The 8,361-nt window shown below is 42.2% G+C and overlaps 1 long non-coding RNA gene across 2 annotated transcripts; it reads left to right on the plus strand.

Moving 5' to 3' along the window:
• The first annotated feature begins 1,240 nt into the window (after window positions 1–1,240).
• LOC136538151 (uncharacterized) lies at window positions 1,241–4,520 on the plus strand. 2 transcript variants are annotated; one of them, XR_010779219.1, is made up of 4 exons: window positions 1,241–1,726; window positions 2,152–2,271; window positions 3,492–3,967; window positions 4,050–4,520. It is a non-coding gene; the product is annotated as an uncharacterized lncRNA (long non-coding RNA). The 2 variants fall into 2 exon arrangements; XR_010779218.1 differs by having other exon boundaries at window positions 1,241–2,271.
• The last annotated feature ends 3,841 nt before the right edge of the window (window positions 4,521–8,361 follow it).

Here is an 8,361-nt window from a genome sequence, read left to right on the forward strand (position 1 = left end):
AGAGTTTTACTTCCTAAGTTCCAATCCTATCAACTAACCTAACAAGCTATTCTAGAAAGATAAAATCACACAACCAAGGAATACAAGAAAGTAAATGCGGAATGTAAATGGTTAAACAATGCGAACTCACACATGACGATGTTTTTCTTGAGTTAAAGCTCACGTTTTCCACTGGTCATTGTTGGAGCCCCTTTGCAAGGGCCAAACTCCCAGTTGGATAACTCCGTGAATTGTCCACGGGCCTTCCTCACACACAAGAAAACTAGTGCTTTCTCGGTAGTTTCCAATTACACCCAAGAAAATGTATTTTTTCCTAGGCGGTATGGAATAACAACCAAGGAAATGTTGAATTACCTTTGCGATTTGTAATAACACTCAAGGAAATAGGGAACTACCTTGGCAGTTTCAAATAGTATCCAAGGAAATGTTGAATTACCTTGGAGGTTTGTAAGAACACTCAAGAAAATATGAAATTATCTTGGCGGTTTCGAATAGCACCTAAGAAAATGTGGAATTACCTTGGCAGTTTGGGATGACACTTAAGAAATATGTATTTTCTTGGAGGTTTTCTGCCACCACCATGGTAATGATAGATCTTTGAGGGTTCAATTTTGCTCCGCAAGAAAATTATTAGTCGCCAAGAATATTTCATTTTCTAGTAGTGACTTGTTGTGGACGTGGAGCTACTCCAGATGGGTGAAAGCCTAGTTGAAGCATCCTCGCCTCATTAAAGACGCCCGACAAGCCAGCATAGCCTCCAAAACATATAGTTGCTTGGAAGCACACAACGGCAAGAATGCTATTTTCACCCTTTTAGGGCACTATTATAAAACCAAATTATATTGAGAGTTTCTATGTTTGAGATGTCTGAATTTTCAGGCACAATCTTTAACTAATAGAGTTAAAAAGTTAATTCATAATTCTTTTCTATAGTCAAACAATGATAAAATTACATGTTATTTGAACAAAAAAAATCAGACACCTAAAATATAGGAGAAGTGAATTACATTGGTAGGCAAAATGAAACCACCAAAGAAGATTTATTTTCTTTGGCAGCTCAGCAAAACCTCAAGTGCTGGATCGCTAAGAAAATTGCACATTTCACACTGAGCCGCCAGAAAACTTTCTTGATTGAGCACTTCTCCTAACTGTGGGGCAACTGTATATCTCCTACAACTAAAAAGAACAAAAGTAAGACAATTTTTTGGTGTGACTTTTTTTTGGGGTCGCTCCTCCCTTCCGGCCGTGCGATACCCCGCGCGATAGAAAAAGAAACTGTCATCCCTGCGATCCCCGCCCGCTTTGAAGGAAACAAATCGATCACCTGAGGCCACATGCATGGAAGGAAACAATAATCATGCATGGAAGGAAACAATCATGCGGTGCCCCTCTCTCGCTCGGTCAGATATCTTTCATCTCCACGTAAACCGGATCGTCGATCGACGCCAGGCCAACATCGACGCGCCCCTCCTGTCCTTCCCGTGGTGCGCTCTCGTGAATCCACGCCACCCCGCAGAAGACGCCGGACACCACAACGCCGCACCGCCGTTGCACGCCAGGCACTCGTCGGCCGGACGCCACGACGCCAATCCGGCCCTCAGACGCCGCCGGAACGCCCCCTCCTCGTCCGACAGCCATGCCGTCGACGCCGACCGCCGTCGGACGACTGCGAAGAGGCCCTCGACGATGCCGCGCTAACAGAAGGCGACTGCAACTGCTTTATCAGGTGCGGTTTATGATTTTATCTTATTATGGATGATAACTTTTTTTCCTTCAATTTCCTTACTCAGCCAATGATTTCATGATAATCATGAGAAACACTACTATAAGATGATCGCTGCATATTTGAGATTATGCAAATTTTATTTAATCATGTTCCTGTGTGAACGAGGTGCTATTGGAACCTGCTCATATGATTGCATCCTACCTCTCCCTATCCTCACCGTTGCTATTAAGATCTCATCCGACGCCGTCCTCCTCTGTGATGCCCTCTCCACCGGGGGCGAGGTCCATAGGATCCAACGGCAACAAGGTTGAGGGAGTCACGTGGTAGCGAGATCCATCAGCAAGCATCCTGGTTCTGGTGTATTATTTGATTTATTTCTCGATGCACTGCTTCGAGGGACTGTACTAAGCCATGCGTTGCTGCAGATGGCTCCTGGTGTATTCTTGTTCGATCCTGCTGGACAAGAAGGCCCGAGTGACGACAACTCAGGCGACGGAATTGGTCTGCCATCGTGGAAGTTTAGGATTGACGCCGACTTGCTTGACGTAAGTGTAGCCGCCATTGCCCTTTTGTTTCAATTCTCAGACTAATGGTTGTTTGTTAGAGTTCAGCAAATTCAGTTCAGTTGTGCAATAAATTTAGTTTTTCACTATCATCAGTCATAAGATATTCATAATTCGAATTTGAATATAAATAGTATTAGGAGTCTGTATACTTGAAATAGTGTGCAATACATTTTTATTCAGCATTGATACTCGTCAATCAAGGACTCCACAGCTGGTGGCAGTTGCGGAATAAGTGGTGGCACCAGCTCAGGTGCTCCCCGCGGATGCTAGGGTGAGCTGGATGGGCTGGAGAATCTGTATGTCAAGATGTCCATGCGCAGGGTCTCCGGCAGCCAACTGTTTTTTTTACTATTATTGAATTGCATAAACTGTTTTTTTTGCCAAGAAAATGAAGTTAAGACAATTAGTTGATTGGGATTATCATTTACTCTTTTTTTAAATAGAGATCTTCATTTCGGAGCCCTACATGCAATTTAATAATGGCTGAGGAGCTAGGCTTGCGAGAACTTACTCTTAATTGGGTTGCGAGCTAGGGATGTAGCACTTCAATGGGTGTTTTGGTTGAGTTCTACAATTGCCAAAAAATGATGGTGCTGATAAAATTGACAATCCTGTAACTCCGCAGTACCTTTTTTTTTCAAAAAAAAGGAGGGCAAATGCTACTTATGGTCGAATCCATGTTCTTTTTTTATTTGATGCCTGTAGCCCACATGTTAACTTTCTGATGTGTTTGTAAAGAATCAAAGGAGTTGGCCTAATGCCAATCTTTCTTGTCGTCTTTTTCATTCTTTATATTTATATAAATTCTCACCAACAAGTACATGGTTAGGTAATGGCCGTAATGCTGCATCCTTTAGCCAGTGTATCCCCTTGAGATCTACTGACTGCTAGCTTATGCATATTGTCTTTTATTTGTAGGGTAAAGAGCTGTACATGAAACATTCAACAGTTTATTTCCAAGCTATATCAGAGACTTTAATTCATATCTTTTATTTGTATAGAAGAAAACTCATCCGAGGATGAGATTGTTGGTCTGACAGAAATGTTCAAAACACGATATGAATTTTTAAACAATGTCTCTGATATAGCTTCTTTCTATGACAGTGGAGTGATATATCATGTTTACCTTTCCCTTTCTGTTTTTTATAACCTGTTTGCCATTTAGGATTTAATCACCAGGTCTATTTTCCACTTTTCAGGCAGTGAAGCAATGTTTGCTGACCTTGGTCATTTTACGAGTGCATCCATCAGATGTACAGTTAGATCCACAAGAATTTGGAACAAGATATGTCCATGCTAATATCCTTTACTACTTTATAGAAAGAGATTTTACTGTAATTGTAATAACATTAACCATGGTCCATGGAGATGGATGAGCCTGCATTTTAGGAAGACCATATCAGCTAACTGAACTTAAGCGGTTATGGACTGTTAAATGGGCACAATAAAATTCTTCAATTTGCTTGCTAGTTGTACAAATGAACAAGTAATATTAGTTCATTTTCTTTATTTTGCCACAGCTCAACCAGATTTACGTGCTATCAGATTTCATAAGCATTGTAGAATGCATGTGTGTGTGTTCAGTATGATAGACTTCACTAATCTGGATTTGAATATACAATTATAGCCTTGACGGTTCTGAAGCACAAAGAGATGTACTTGAGACCCATAACAGGTACAATCTTCTAACATGTGTATTTTCTCTTTATCATACATTTGTTCTTCCTATCTGAATGACCGAGCGAAGTTCCTGTTAGGTGAAGAATATGGCTGTGTTAGTCCTATTGAATCTGATGTGTTAGTTCCTGAGAATCCTAGCATGGAAGAGGCTATAACTGAGGAAGGAAATCCATATCTCACTACAGAGCAAGAAGTGCAGGGCCGCCGTCGCTACCGGCGCGGTCCTAACCCGTGCGCGAGGCTAGGGTGTCGACGCTGCGGCAGCTCGTAGCAAGGCGAGGTGCGGCCTACGCAGCGGGCGGAGAAGGCGGCATGCGGCGCGCATGGTTGAGGCGCGGCGGCTGGCGGCGCTAGCTGATGTGCCACAGAGGTGACGGAGATGGCGACATGCGCGCGGCGGAGCTGACCCGCAACGCAATGACCTGAGGCAATGCGAATGCCAACAGCCCCCATGTCGTGCGGAAAGGTCTATACAGTTTGTGAGTCTGCGACGCCGTGCTGTGCGTGACTGTTAATTTCACGAACTTTACTTTTTGGATTAACGTGCGTATTTAATTTTACAGTATTGTTATCTTATCGTGCGATCCGTATGTTTTTAGTACAAAAGTTTAGTTGTCCCGTAGCAACGCACGGGCACGCTACCTAATGCTTATATAATTAGTGTCATAATTATATATAGCACTACCACATGGCTTAGAGGCAAAATCAAGCATATTGTTGTATCTCAAAGTCATCAACAAGCATAGTATACACTAGTTTTGACAACCAATGTTAAGTTCACTTTAAAATACGTGACATGCTTGTTAAGTTAGCAGAAGCCCTCTCTCTACTAATTTTTTTGGAGTTGTATGATTAATAAGTGGCAATGTCTTGTTAAGTTTGCTTAAACATATGCGTGGAATTTGAAGTTGATAAGTTTATTTAAACATATATGACACTTATACATGTTCACTTAAATATGTATGACATACTTATTCAGCTCACTTAAACATACATGGCAGTTATTATAAACATATATGACATTCAATTGGTTGTATCGGTCAAGACATACATATTATAGCTCTTCACAAACATTAGTTATGGACCGAGACAACCTTAGCTCAGCCAAGTAATTTTCCTTGGCGATTTTAGGGCGCTAGCTAGGGTAATTCCTTCACCCAGAATCAACGTGATTGGATTTTAAACTCCCGCTACAAAAAAAGATGTGCGCATTTGTTCACAATGCAATAAGCCATCAGGTCAGCCACACACGAGAAAACTGATCGCATTTGCTCAATGAGATAGAGAGGTGATTGATTTTGTCGCAGATTGAACGGTCAATCATTTCTCCTCGTGCTGATCGGACGGTTGCCGATGGACTTCACCAACGTGTTGGCATTGAGGAAAGTATTACTGGACTGGAATGCACTTGGGGTCTGTTTGGATGCAGCCCTGAGTCACTTTTGTCTGGAAAATCTGTTGCCTGTAATCTGCCCAGAAGGTATTTGGTTGAAGCCCTGGGCAGCAGCTTGGGCCAGGCAGATGCTTCTTCCCCAGGCAACCAAAATCGACTGCCTGGCTGCTGCTTGCAGTTGCCTGGACTTTAATCACCGTGAAAACTCTCCATGGGCCCACAACTCTCTTTTCCAGACAGTAGCTTCAACCAAACAGTCACCCATGCGGTTGCCTGGCCAGGCAAAATCGAATGAATTTACAGGCAGCATCTTTCTTCGGGCAAATGATTCAGGGCTGCGACCAAACAAGCCATTGATGCCACCTTTAAACGTGTTCGCATGTGAGGAGGATACATTAATCATGTCGGCGCACTACTTCTAGGTTCTAGTTCTAGCCTTTAAGATTTGTTGGTCTGCTCACTAAAACTCAAAGGTAAACCATCAAGTACATCCACTCGTTAAACCTCTGCATACAGCACCCGCCACCAGCTTTGCTGATGTGCCAAAATGTTTATCAGTACGTTCTCTTCCTCCAGAGTAGCTAGCTAGCTAGCTAGGATGTTGTGCTCAACTGGAATACGGATTAAAGTAAAAGATCCGCATGATCTTGCCATTTAACAACTGAGCAGGATTAGCTCTGCAAACTCCCATTTTCTTGGCTGTCTGAACTACTCTAATACCTAATTGCATTACTTAATTATTTACTATATATAAGAGATCGAAGTGAAGGGTACAGCTCTGTCACGTCGAGGCAGAGTGTCCCTGCTGCACACATACGCGTATAGGTATACGCACGAACAACTCGTATTTTTTTCCCGGGTTGAGCATCCATTATTGGATCTCAAAGATTTGATTAGAATTTCAACTACCAGTTGTAGTTTGTGCTTAGCGACAATATCTCGTTCTATACGCACGGATGGAGACATTGGGTTTCTTGTCTTTTGTCGTTTTGTGAGAATGTGCGGGCTTCATGCAAGTTTGCATTTACTTAATCTGCAAAAGGATATAAAATGTGGAGAAATTTTACAATGGTTGGAAAAAAGATGGACCATCCATTGCGCGAGATCGGACGGTGGAAAAATAGGAGCTACTCAACTGAAAGTACCTGGAGGTACCAAATAGGTGAGGATAGTACCAAATTAGGTGAGTACAGTACCAAAATATGTGGGGCACGATCTAATTTTCATTTTATATTTTATTTTCAAATACGGGTAAATCAGTCATTTTAACGTGAAATGTAGCTGAAAAATATGGAGCAAAACAGTCCCAAACACCCTCTAAGTCTTGGCTTGGCTCGGTCACATCTCTTTTATTTGAAGAACCTTATGTCTAAACCAAATCGACGTTCTTTCTAAGATTTCTTTAGATAAGAAAGCCACAATTTGTTGGTGACATCGGGATTTGCTTCAATATAATACTGTATCTGAATCCCCTATATAAAAAAAAAATACGAAGATGTCCCCATCTATGTTGCAACTAATTAAAACAAATGAAACAGGAAAAATGGACAATGTGGGGAAGATTATAGAGTGGGAGAGTGCCTATCCATAACCATATCCTTGATAGCATACACTGTGTACGTTGGTTCCCTTCTTCCTTTATCCAAAATTTTTTTGGTCCCGATCCCTTCTAGATTTTTTAATTAGAGTGGTAGAATCCTTTTAAATTTTAATTAGGAAAAATCTTCCTTTTCCATTTTTGGTCTACATTCTCTCTGCCCTAGCTAGAACCAAATGATCGATCCCAACTTTTGATCAATCCTTAAATCACATCATAGTAGATGATAATCTGCACCTTCCATTAAGTTTTTTTTATTAGTCAACTAGATATTTCAAGAGGCAAAGCTTTATATACTTTAAGGAACAATAATATTTCATTCTTTGTAATAAATAAGCGCATGACTTAGCCCGGAGTATTTCGTGTCAGAAAAAAGATCCGTAGGATGTGGCTCAAAACTTTTGCTTTTTCCGGCCAGCTCCTCGAGTGGCCTTTTTTTTTTAAGCCAGCTGCCAGAAAGTCCGATTTAATCAGCACAAAGTGGACATTCAGTTTGATATCTTACAACCCTTGGAGTATAACTTAGAATCCCACGAATAACTGAGTTTACCCGTACAAGTACACAACTACACGGAGTTTCGAGGCCTTCTGGCCTTCCGATAGCATGTGCTACTAGAGGTTGGAACAGAGATAACAAAGAGCAGCACACAATAGCAACGAGATACAAGAGGAGTGTCCCTTCTATTTAGCAGCGGAACCACTTAAACATATAGCAGTCATAATGATCCATTAAGACAGTGTGATCATCATGCCCTCATCAAACCGTCAATTATTACACGTTGCAAAAACAAAAAAAAAAGGTCCGTGCACATTGCCTCTTATCATCTCTTTCTCATACAGGGTTAAACTTGTTCCACGTAGCATCAACTATGGTCTTAAAATTTCTTTTTTGTTTTAATTCCTAAATGAAAATTGGTCCGGCCCAATTAAATCCAACACTAACTTTCACCAGGAGTGTGTTTCGTGAGAAACAATCCCGTTAAAATTTTGCTCCCCCGTTACACGGGCTGTTTGCTTGCTTCCGATTCACGGGCGGGCGACGAGCGCCGACAACTCCAAACCCGCACATGTGCATGTGCATGTGCATCCAACCCAAAATTCTCCCAGAGATCTTTGGCCATGTGAGCACATCGATCCCCCAGCCATTTTTAAGGCAGGACGGCATCGCATCGTAGTCGCAGGCTCGCCGCAGCTCTCTCCGGCCGGCCGGCGCAGCGCCAAAAGGCGGCGGCTGGCAGTGCGGTGCGGTGCAGTGCAAGGCTGCAACTGCAAAGGCCATGGATGTGAATTCTATTGGCTGCCGCTGCCCTTGTTTCATACTGGGATTCGTCGTCATGTGACGTTGCTTGCATGCTTGTGTCTTTTCCTGTTGCTTGCTTAATTGGTTGGCATGGTGTAC

This window comes from Miscanthus floridulus, chromosome 2 (assembly GCF_019320115.1).
Source record: "Miscanthus floridulus cultivar M001 chromosome 2, ASM1932011v1, whole genome shotgun sequence".
Taxonomy (NCBI): Eukaryota; Viridiplantae; Streptophyta; class Magnoliopsida; order Poales; family Poaceae; genus Miscanthus; species Miscanthus floridulus.